At 39.6% G+C, this 12746-nt stretch overlaps 1 protein-coding gene across 1 annotated transcript in view; it reads right to left on the reverse strand.

Annotated features, from left to right (window-relative positions):
• Positions 1-10222, reverse strand: part of LOC112237009 (hypermethylated in cancer 2 protein-like) — a 30818-nt gene extending 20596 nt beyond the window's left edge. Inside the window, exon 1 of the mRNA XM_024405633.2 lies at positions 9922-10222. The gene's annotated coding sequence lies outside the window, so the exon portion shown is untranslated. The remainder of the gene's footprint in view (positions 1-9921) is intronic.
• Positions 10223-12746: the final 2524 nt, after the last annotated feature.

The following is a 12746-nucleotide window of genomic DNA, read 5'->3' on the forward strand; positions in this document are numbered from 1 at the left end:
GGACCGGGTTTGGGAATCCCTGCCCTGGAAGACCTTGCGAACCAGAATAATGTCATAAATGATAGAATGAATGCATCAATCTAGTTGACATAGGTAAAGTTCTGAAATCTCGGCTTCTTTCGCTGAGAAAAGACGTTTAGGAATCAGGGACAAAATACAATAAATAAATACAAAAGATGCACAGTCGCATTCTCTCAAGATGCTGAAAAAGAGAAATCATATTTCTCCACTCCTATTCCCGAGTCAAAATGTACATTTGGTGTATCATTCTACTGCAAGAAATGCTTAATTCTGCAGGGGTTAATATTAAGACTGAAAGATTATAGTCAGTGTCCGGATTTCAGTTTCCATTTAACCCCTCTGCACAGTAGGTTACAGTTCCCTTGACGTGCTATAGGCCTATTTGAAGTCCCCTTCTTGTTACTGTCGAATTTGTATAGCGCTTCACAATCATCACACATAACATAAGCATTGCTATCATCCTCTACCACTTCACCAAAACTTTCCTGTACCTCCCTTCTCTTTACTTTCAACTCTCCATTACGCAGCTTTTCACTTCTCCGTTTTGCTTCAGTGGATCGACGTTAACTTTTTCCTTTCACAGCATTATAAGGCTGCGTTGAGACAATGACTTATCAAAGACCCAAGCCCAGCTCATTAAATCCCTACCATTGTGTTGCTGAGTTGTCATAATGCTTCAGCAAATGTACATTATCCCAGGGGCGTTGGAAGACACAATGTAATGTACATAATATATGTCCCTCTTACTGCACTGAATGCCTCTGCTGATCCTACAGTTATTGTATGCTGTAATCATATGCCTATGAACCAGACAGAGTTATACTGTTAGCACTGAGTCCACTATGTGTAACTCACCCTACACTAACATTAATCACCCAAGCATTTCTACCTCTGCTAAGCTTCCCTGGATAACAAGAACACCTATGTGAGAACTGCAACTGGATCCTGGACTTCCTGACGGACCACCCTCAGGTGGTGAGAGTACAGACAACAAAACATCCCCCACAGGGATGAGGTCAAGCGACCTGGCAGTGTTGCGCCAGGACAACAACCTTTCCCAAACACGGCCCCATCCACACCGACGAGGCTGTAGTGGAGTGGGTCTAGAACTTCAAGTTCCTCTGTGTCCACATTAGAGGTCGACCTATATATGATTTTCCTAACGCCGATACCGATTACTGGAGGACCAAAAAAAGCTGATAACGATTAATCGACCGATTGTTAAAATGTACTTGTAATAATGACAATTACAACAATACTGAATGAACACTTATTTTAACTTAATATAATACATAAATAAAAATAAATTTAGCCTCAAATAAATAATTTGGTTTAAATAATGCAAAAACAAAGTGTTGGAGAAGAAAGTAAAAGTGCAATATGTGCCATATAAAAAAAGCTAACGTTTAAGTTCCTTGCTCAGAACATATGAAAGCTGGTGGTTCCTTTTAACATGAGACTTCAATATTCCAAGGTAAGAGGTTTTAGGTTGTAGTTAATATATTATTTATAGGGCTATTTCATAAACCTTTTACTATTGGATGTTCTTATAGGCACTATAGTATTGCCAGTGTAACAGTATAGCTTCAGTCCCTCTCCTCGCCCCTACCTGGGCTCAAACCAGGATACATCGACAACAGCCACCCTCGAAGCATTGTTACCCATCGCTCCACAAAAGCCGCGGCACTTGCAGAGCAAGGGGAACAACTACTTGTGTATTGATTTTAAGAAAGGCATTGATGTTTATGGTTAGGTACACGTTGGAGCAATGACAGTCCTTTTCTTGAATGCGCACCGCATCGATTATATGCAACGCAGGACACGCTAGATAAACTAGTAATATCATCAACCATCATAACTAGTGATTATGAGTGATTGATTGCTTTTTATAAAGATAAGTTTAATGCTAGCTAGCAACTTACCTTGGCTTCTACTGCATTCACGTAACAGGCGGGCTCCTCGTGGAGTGCAATGAGAGGCAGGTGGTTAGAGCGTTGGACTAGTTAACTGTAAGGTTGCAAGATTGAATCCCTGAGCTGACAAGGTAAAAATCTGTCATTCTGCCCCTGAACAAGGCAATGAACCCACCATTCCTAGGCCGTCATTGAAAATAAGAATGTGTTCTTAACTGACTTGCCTAGTTAAATAAAAGGTGTAAAAAAATGATAATAATAATCATAATTCAAAACCCGTCCAAATCGGTGTCCAAAAATACCAATTTCCGATTGTTATGAAAACTTGAAATAGGCCCTAATTAAATCAGCCATTCCGATGAATCGGTCGACCTCTAGTCCACATCCCAAAGGAATGAACATGGTCTACAAACACCCAGCCTCTTCCCCCTCAGGAGCCTGAAAAGATTTGTCATGGGCCCTCAGATCCTAAAAATGTTCTAAAGCTGCACCATTGAGAGCATTTTGACTTTCTGCATCACTGCTTGGCATCTGACCGCAAGGTACTACAGAGGTAGAGGTCGACCGATTAATCGGAATGAACGATTAATTAGGGCCGATTTCAAGTTTTCATAACAATCGGAAATCTGTATTTTTTTTACACCTTTATTTAATCTTTTTAACTAGGAAAGTCAGTTAAGAACACATTCTTATTTTCAATAACTGCCTAGGAACAGTGGGTTAACTGCCTTGTTCAGGGGCAGAACGACATATTTTCACATTGTCAGCTCGGGGGATCTAATCTTGCAACCTTAACTAGTCCAATGCAATAACGACCTGCCTCTTTCTCGTTGCACTCCACAAGGAGGCTGCCTGTTATGCGAATGCAGTAAGCCAAGGTAAGTTGCTAGCTAGCATTAAACTTAACTTATAAGAAACAATCAATCAATCATAATCACTAGTTAACTACACATGGTTGATGATATTACTAGATATTATCTAGCATGTCTTGCGTTGCATATAATCTGACTGAGTATACAAGTATCTGACTGAGCGATGGTAGGCAGAAGCAGGCGCGTAAACATTCATTCAAACAGCACTTTCGTGTGTTTTGCCAGCAGCTCTTCGTTGTGCGTCAAGCATTGCACTGTTTATGACTTCAAGCCTATCAACTCCCAAGATGAGGCTGGTGTAACCAAAGTGAAATGGCTAGCTAGTTAGCGTGCGCTAATTGTCGTTGTGTTGCTGGTTCGAGCCCAGGGAGGAGCGAGGAGAGGGACGGAAGCTATACTGTTACACTGGCAATACTAAAGTGCCTATAAGAACACCCAATAGTCAAAGGTTAATGAAATACACTGCTCAAAAAAATAAAGGGAACACTTAAACAACACAATGTAACTCCAAGTCAATCACACTTCTGTGAAATCAAACTGTCCACTTAGGAAGTAACACTGATTGACAATACATTTCACATGCTGTTTTCAAATGGAATAGACAACAGGTGGAAATTATAGGCAATTAGCAAGACACCCCCAATAAAGGAGTGGTTTTGCAGGTGGTGACTACAGACCACTTCTCAGTTCCTATGCTTCCTGGCTGATGTTTTGGTCACTTTTGAATGCTGACGGTGCTTTCACTCTAGTGGTAGCATGAGACGGAGTCTACAACCCACACAAGTGGCTCAGGTAGTGCAGCTCATACAGGATGGCACATCAATGCGAGCTGTGGCAAGAAGGTTTGCTGTGTCTGTCAGCGTAGTGTCCAGAGCATGGAGGCGCTACCAGGAGACAGGCCAGTATATCAGGAGATGTGGAGGAGGCCGTAGGAGGGCAACAACCCAGCAGCAGGACCGCTACCTCCGCCTTTGTGCAAGGAGGAGCATGAGGAGCTCTGCCAGAGCCCTGCAAAATGACCTCCAGCAGGCCACAAATGTGCAAGTGTCTGCTCAGACGGTCAGAAACAGACTCCATGAGGGTGGTATGAGGGCGCGACGTCCACAGGTGGGGGTTGTGTTTACAGCCCAACACCGTGCAGGACATTTGGCATTTGCCAGAGAACACCAAGATTGGCAAATTTACCACTGGCGCCCTGTGCTCTTCACAGATGAAAGCAGGTTCGCACTGAGCACATGTGACAGACGTGACAGTCTGGAGACGCCGTGGAGAACGTTCTGATGCCTGCAACATCCAGCATGACCGGTTTGGCGGTGGGTCAGTCATGGTGTGGGGTGGCATTTCTTTGGGGGGCCGCACAGCCCTCCATGTGCTCGCCAGAGGTAGCCTGACTGCCATTAGGTACCGAGATGAGATCCTCAGACCCCTTGTGAGACCATATGCTGGTGCGGTTGGCCCTGGGTTCCTCCTAATGCAAGACAATGCTAGACCTCATGTGGCTGGAGTGTGTCAGCAGTTCCTGCAAGAGGAAGGCATTGATGCTATGGACTGGCCCGCCCGTTCCCCAGACCTGAATCCAATTGAGCACATCTGGGACATCATGTCTCGCTCCATCCACCAACGCCACGTACCACCACAGACTGTCCAGGAGTTAGCAGATGCTTTAGTCCAGGTCTGGGAGGAGATCTCTCAGGAGACCATCCGCCACCTCATCAGGAGCATGCCCAGTCATTGTAGGGAGGTCATACAGGCACGTGGAGGCCACACACACTACTGAGCCTCATTTTTACTTGTTTTAAGGACATTACATCAAAGTTGGATCAGTCTGTAGTGTGGTTTTCCACTTTAATTTTGAGTGTGACTCTAAATCCAGACCTCCATGGGTTGATAAATTTGATTTCCATTGATAATTTTTATGTGATTTTGTTGTCAGCACATTCAACTATGTAAAGAAAAAAGTATTTAATAAAAACATTTCATTCATTCAGATCTAGGATGTGTTATTTTAGTGTTCCCTTTTTTTGAGCATTGTTCCACTGGTAGAGGAAATAGTCCTATAATTCCTATAATTACTACAACCTAAAACTTCTTACATGGGAATATTGAAGACTCATGTTAAAAAAAACCCACCAGCTTTCATATTCATATTCATATTTCATGTTCTGAGCAAGGAACTGAAATGTTAGCTTTCTTACATGGCACATATTTTACATGGAACATATTGCACTTTTACTTCTCCAACACTTTGTTTTTGCATTATTTAAACCAAATTGAACATGTTTCATTATTTACTTGAGGCTAAATTGATTTTATTGATGTATTATATTATTAGTTAGTTAAAATAAGTGTTCATTCAGTATTATTGTAATTGTCATTATTACAAATAAATAAATAAAAATAACTTTTTTTTAAAAATTGGCCGATTAATCGGTATCAGCTTTTATGGCCCTCCAATAATTGGTATCGGCGTTGAAAAATCATAATCGGTCGACCTCTACTACAGAGGGCCCAGTACATCACCTCTATACCAGGCTGTGTCAGAGGAAAGCCCTAAAAATTCTCTACCTCCAGCCACCCAAGTCATAGACTGCTCTCTCTACTACCGCACGCAAGCGGTACCGATGAACCAAGTCTGGAACCAACAGGACCCTGAACAGCTTCTACCCCCAAGTCATACGACTGCTAAATAGTTAAACAAATACCTATCCGGACTATCTGTACTGACCCCCTATTGCACTAACTCGTACATCACATGGAGTGCATTCAGAAAGTATTCAGACCCCCACATGAGACTCAGAATTCATTCTAACATTAAAATATGCAGTACAAATCTCCAAACGTCTTTTAGTTTTTTTTATACCACAGTTAGCTGTGGTATAGATTTTTTATACCACATTATAATGCTCCGGGGCTAATTTTGTTAGCATTTTGGTTGGATTTTCTAGATACAGAACATAAAACAAGATTTATGAAGCAAGAATGATCTCTTATGTCTAATAAAGCAAGTACTGCAATAGTTTAAGCATATGTTGCAGGACAATAAACATATTTTTTCAGAATATAAAAAAAAGAAAATCAATGTCAAGGGGGTTAGCAACCAATTGACCAACCACTGACGGAGTTGACAACAGAAACTCAAAACAGACATATTCTTGTCTTTAAAAATATAAGTTATATACAAACATTTGTAAAATATGGAAAATTATTAATTTGACAATCCCCAACAAATTATAATCATTCTATCAGATGTTTCAGCACTCTGACAGAGTTTGTTTTAGGGAGTTGATAAAATGATTCATTTTTCTTTTTTATTCAAATGGTATACAAAGTAGCAATTTTGTTTTTCCTCAGTTGATTTGACTAACTAAAATAAACATTTGAACCAACATTAATATTCTAGCTTAATATTATATAAGGGAGATGGAGTTGACATGTTTCATGTTGTGACCATGGGGATTTCAATATTGTTTGCTCAAATCTATCAATAGTTGAGAACTTGTCAGACCATAAGTGGTATTGTTGCACTACAGTTAATCAGGAGATAAGTAAGGGGTTCTCATGGTATAGCTGACCCTGCTAAATAATCATCCATTTATGATTTTAGAAAAATCTGATGGAGTTGACCAAACTCCAGAGACATTTTTTTTAAATCAAATTTTTGAGAGAAATATTGCTTAAAGTCAAAGATGGCTATTGCAAGTAACTACAGTACATGTGATACTTTCAGTTAATATTCATTTATGCCAGTTATTAGAATTTTAAACACTTTTGTGGCGTTTGAAATTGTGATCCTTTTTTCCGGACAGGGGCATTTCCTGGCAGAGAGCCGACATGGAAATGACTAAAACTGGAAAATTACTAAAAACAAATGTTTTCCGTAATAAAATTCCCCTAAATTACATTTAAGATCAAATAATTAAACAAAATTCACCCTTTCAACTATAAAAATTGAATTTCCCTGCTGGACAAGGATTGTCCCAACTTTCAGGAATCCCTGAGCTACATTGTTTGTTTACAAGACAGAAATGGCAACAAAACAAACATTGGAGTAAAATAACATTAGGCCTATTCTGGGTTATGATACGGTAAGATAGTACTAGCTGATGTAAGCCGATGTAAGCCATCATTGATGCTAATAAGGTATATTCTTTAAGAATCAAATGGGTATAAATCATTAAATTAAATTTAACAGCAGGAAGTATCCAATATTGTAAAAAATTACAAATAATAACATAATAGCTATAATTCCATAACATCAACTTATTGCTACTGCTTACACTATGCAGGTTTCCATGGACCCAAGTTTAATCAACAAAAGCAATGTTTCAAAAAAACTCAATTGAGACATGTGTAATGGAAACATCATATAGACAATATTTTTATCCGTTTGACGGGTGGATTTTTCTTGTCTAACTTGCTTTGAGACAAATGATGATGGAAACTTATTTGAAAAACAGTTATGATTGATGAATGATTTTGAAGGTAAGAGGGGCATGTGAATCACCTAGGCCTAACTATAAAAGGTCCATTCCACATTTAATTCTAATTGCTGGCAAAATCTATTTTTTCCAACTATAAAAAAAATGATGCTTCTTTGCAGGACAATGATTGTCCTGTCTTTCAAGAATACCTGAATTGCTTCGCCTTGCTTTTCTGTTCGGTTGGATGCAAGTTTCGCCATATAATTATTTCAGATCTATAGGAGTGCAAGTTTCACCATGGCACAGACCATGGTGATATGTTGGTACATGAACACTATTGGAATATGGCAAATATTAGTCAATTATTGCATTCTATCCATGCTGGCTTTCGCATGCTACCTGAGACATGAAACAGATAGGTGGGAGGGCAAACTGGTTACCACCAATTTATGAATGAGCATTGCGCAACTTGCCTAAATGGGTAATGGAAACACATCAACCACAATTATGATTTATTTATTTTAAGGTGTGACGTCATTACACCCTGCTGTTTTTAATCGACAAATAAGTTCAATGGAAATGCACTGTAGCAGACAAATGTCACATCTATTTCTATGTGAACTTTGTAAATGTTGATTAAAAAAAAAATCACTGGACAAGTTAAAGGAGTATTGTGTAATATTCTTGATTTGTAATTTCAGAAAATGTCCATAACAAATAAATAAATGGCAGTAATAGTTTTCCATAATTTTTTCACACAAAAAATATTTGGGGGCCCATACTGGCTACCGGATTCCTTGCTCCAGCCAAACACTACACCACGCCCACACACGTTCGTTTCTTTGACGTAGTACCTTTAACGGAAACATAGCTGTTGATACACAGTTGAGAGAATACAATCTCGAGAGAAAAAAAACAAAAAAACAAATGGGCGATGATACCCGTCTACAACAAAATACATAACACCTCAGAGTTTCTAAACCCAAAGGCCGAACATCGCGAGACTTCCGGGAACGCTTTAGATAGCACTGCATCGGTCTGCGGACCCAAATGTAGCATGCATCGGTCAGAAAATCCATTCAGACTGTGAATGAATCAGCGATTCATAATTTTTTGTTGTTGCTCATATTACTTTCAACCTTCCGAGAATACCTCGTATTTTCTGACAACTGATGCGTCCTCTCCTTCAGTGTCGAATTAATAAGTATGTAACTATGTTAACAATCATTGATCTACAAGTCTTTCTGCATGACGAACAACTCCAGGGAACATCAGTAGCCCAGCTTCGCGCACTGACCAATGCGAAGTAGTTGGCCTGTTCCTGATCTTACACATCTGTGCAGCACCTTCAGCATTCAAATGCTAAAATAGCTTGCGCGATATTAAGCTGTATTAGTTGAGTGGCAACCCATGTAATTTGCTAGGTTATTGTTATCTTCGCGCTTTTGAAAATGGTGTTTTACTGGAATAAAAGTACTGGGGACAACTCATCTGCCTATACCTGCTGAATGGGGCTTACAATAGATTTGATTTTGATGTTCAAGTTCAACGTCGGCGATAGTTTTGGTAGAGTATTTTGATGTTCAAGTTCAACGTCAGCAATAGTTTTGGTAGTGTATATGGTAAAAATATATATATACTGGGTAAAATGTATAATTTCATAATGAGGAATCACTTTTTCGAGGCGCACTGCATGGCCAAAACTGGAGGAGAAAACAAATAGCTCACTCCAAAAAACCTTCCAAAAGCTAAAAAAAAGATTTTGAAATGGGGGTGAAATCCAAAGTTGTGCTATATAGATATATATATATATATATGTCATAGCTCATTTGTAAATGATAAATATAGATATATTACTAGCTCAACCCCTTAATCTGCAAAAACAACAAGTTAATTAGTGGGTGATGGTGATTTCAGAAACAAAGTGGGGGGACAAAAACGAACTAAATTGCCCCCTCCCCTAACCTAACAGTGGGGTCGTAGATGCCTAGTGTCCTTTATGGCTCAGATCAGGTGCCTACATAGTATACAATATAGACATACACCATTTACACACACACACACACAAACTGAAGTCAGCTCAGACAGTTCCAGATCAGAGGCCCAGCTCATGAGCTGCATCAACAGCAGATTTGAATTTTGTGCATGAATTGTATCGCATCGATTCGTTTTCTAATCAAACCGAATCGTTTCAAACTAAAACGTATCGCTTCGGTATCGTATCAGAGCCCATGTATCTACATATGTATCGGATCTTCTTGAAAGGGAAAAATGCACATCCCCACGATATAGCCATTTTGACTTTGTGGCTGTGGTAACTAGTGGCAACCCTAGCAGAGGGGGTGGGTAAAGGGGTCCACCAATGCCTTTTATTCAATTAGCCTATATTGATGCGCCAGCCTTGCATACATTATATTTAAGTAAATGTTTTGTTTGTTTAAAGTTATTTATCTTATTCCAAAGCTGTGAAAAACAAACCGAAGCCCGCAATGCACGGGTTAAAAGGAACGCAGGTAAAGAGGTGGTTGCCAAGCTGGCTACACACGGGGAGACCTCTCTGGGCATACGAGTCAAATGTTTGTTGTTTCTGGTGTTTCTTCAAACAACGTAGTGCAAAATCTTGAACATGACTACACACACACCAAGTTACATCGCAAAACATACGAGGATCTGAGAAATATTACATAGATTTACCTTAATTCATCGATGAACGCGTTTTTCATTTACCATCCCACCTCACAACCCTCTGTTCGCCATCTTGCCACTGCAGGCTATTTCCCTGGGAAGCCTACCCCCTGGCCCAAATTTAAATAAAAGCCAACTGAAAGGGGGAGAGGAGAAAAAGGCTTGCCTCTGCCTCAGAAATGCCAGACCATCCGCCGATGAGCAGAAGTGCCCTGAACAACCAGGATACAAACCGGATCAATTGACCAGAATCCACAAAGATTACAAACGCCTCCGACACAGGGTATGTATGGGCCCCTGTCCCATGGCATTCTACAAACTCAAATATCCTTGAGCCAGGTGCTTGAAACAGACTTGATGTGAAAAACTCACTAGAAGTGATAAGAGGGTGTGGTGCAGGCTGATTATAGGTTACATGTCTCTGTCAAAAAAGGAGTAAATTATTTCAAGTCTTACACCTTGCTGACATGAAGGCACAGCATTCTTTCACCCTTGTCTCATTGATTGTATGCCAATAATGTGTATTACATCTTATAGTGTGAGATAAAAATAACTGACAGAAATAGTTAGTACACCTCTATCAAATATGAATCTCTCAAAAATAAATGATTAAAAGAAACACAAGAAATACACCCATTTGACAAGGTTAATAAAACCATGGAAAAGTTGTTGTTTGAAAAACCATTGGTAATTAAATAATAAATACATTCTGTGTTTAAGTTAAACTGTCAATGTGTAAACATGTGACAATGAGCAGTAAGACAAATAGATTTAACATAGATTGAGCTTGACTAGGGGTGCATCTCAATAGTGATTTTCAAGTACAGTAGCTTCCTCTGCTTGTATCCTCTCTCTCATGTTCTGATCTGTAAGACCTGGATGCCTCTCTCCTCTGCAGTGGAGGTTGCTGAGGGGAGGATGGCTCAAAATATTGTCTGGAATGGAGTAAATGGAATGGTATCAAACATAATTTCCCTTAGCGGTGCAGCGGTCTCAGGCACTGCATCTCAGAGCTAGAGGTGTTACTACAGACCCTGGTTTGATTCCAAGCTGTATCACAACCAGCCGTGATTGGGAGTCCCATAGGGCGGCACACAATTGGCCCAGCGTCGTCTGGGTTAGGGTTTGGCTGGGGTAGGCCGTCATTGTAAATAAGAATTTGTTCTTAACTGGCTTGCCTAGTTAAATAAAAATTCAATTTACTCCATTCCAGCTGTTGCACTCCATTCCAGCCATCATTATGCACCATCCTCCCCTCAGCAGCCGCCACTGCTCTCCAGCTATCCCTATGAACAGTGGGTCACAAGAAGACGAGGTGAAAAGAGGAGGAGAGGAGATGGTGCCAATTAATCTTTAATTTATCGTGTGTGTGTGTGTGTGTGTGTGTGTGTGTGTGTTTTTCTCTGCAAGGGATTATATGTTTACCAGTATGCCCCCTACACTGACTCAACTCCAGCCACTTTAATAATGGGAATTGATGGGAAATGATGTATCACTAGCCACTTTAAACAATGCTACCTAATATAATGTTTACATACCCTATATTATTCATCTCATATGTATATGTATATACTGTACTCTATATCATCTACTGCATCTTTATGTAATACATGTATCACTAGCCACTTTAACTATGCCACTTTGTTTACATACTCATCTCATATGTATATACTGCACTCAATACCATCTACTGTATCTTGCCTATGCCGCTCTGTACCATCACTCATTCATATATCTTTTTGTACATATTCTTTATCCCCATACACTTGTGTCTATAAGGTAGTAGTTTTGGAATTGTTAGCTAGATTACTTGTTGGTTATTACTGCATTGTCGGAACTAGAAGCACAAGCATTTCGCTACACTCGCATTAACATCTGCTAACCATGTGTATGTGACAAATAAAATTTGATTTTGATTTGATTTAGAGGGCATAGCATACACTATAATAACACCCATATCAGTATTGTCAAAAATGATATATATACTGACAAGATACTTGTCTCTCCGCCCTAACAACAACAGGAGTCGTTGTCCACAAAGCGGCATGGCGGTTGACAAGTGCCCGCAAATACATCTCTTTGGATTGGTGGATACATCTAATTATTGTAATAAAGTTAATATTCAATGAGGGTTGTTGATGTCAACCGCCTGTATTAAATGTAGAGAGATGCTATGCTACTAGCCTCATGTCATTAATTTGCATAGCCATCTCCAGACAACTCCGATATAAAGTGTTTTCAAAAAAGTGTCCGGGATGTTACGTGTCCTACTTATATCACTCATAACAACCTAAACATGACAAAACTTCTATTCGATTAAATAATCCTCACGTAGCAAATAAGCCATTCTATTTTTTGTTGATAAAATTCGACACTATCATTGAACTCCATACAAAAACTCCTTGCTTAGGCAAGCGAAGGAAACTAAACAACGCCACCTTCTGGAGGAGGTAGATTTTTGTCCGAGTTGGGCCTCTCGCTTCACCTCTTTCTCTCTGGTATCGTCCATGCAAGTTTTTGGAAGTATGTCACTTGTGTAAATTACTTAATTGACAACTTTTAGTTTTACTACACTACATTCCTAAAGAAAATATGTACTTCCTACTCCCATACATTTTGGTCATTTTCTGACAATTGAGTACTTTTTCCACCACTGAAGTATGGTACCTATAGTATAGCATATGTTCCATCATGGTAGTAGGCTATTCCATAGATTTTAAGGCAAAAGTTTGATTCAGTGAGGGATAAAAAGAAATTCACACCAAATACAAAACGTACACCTATGAACAACAACTTACAGACCAACTACATCACATACGAACAACAAGTTACAG

The sequence above is a fragment of the Oncorhynchus tshawytscha genome, linkage group LG09 (assembly GCF_018296145.1).
Source record: "Oncorhynchus tshawytscha isolate Ot180627B linkage group LG09, Otsh_v2.0, whole genome shotgun sequence".
Lineage (NCBI taxonomy): Eukaryota > Metazoa > Chordata > Actinopteri > Salmoniformes > Salmonidae > Oncorhynchus > Oncorhynchus tshawytscha.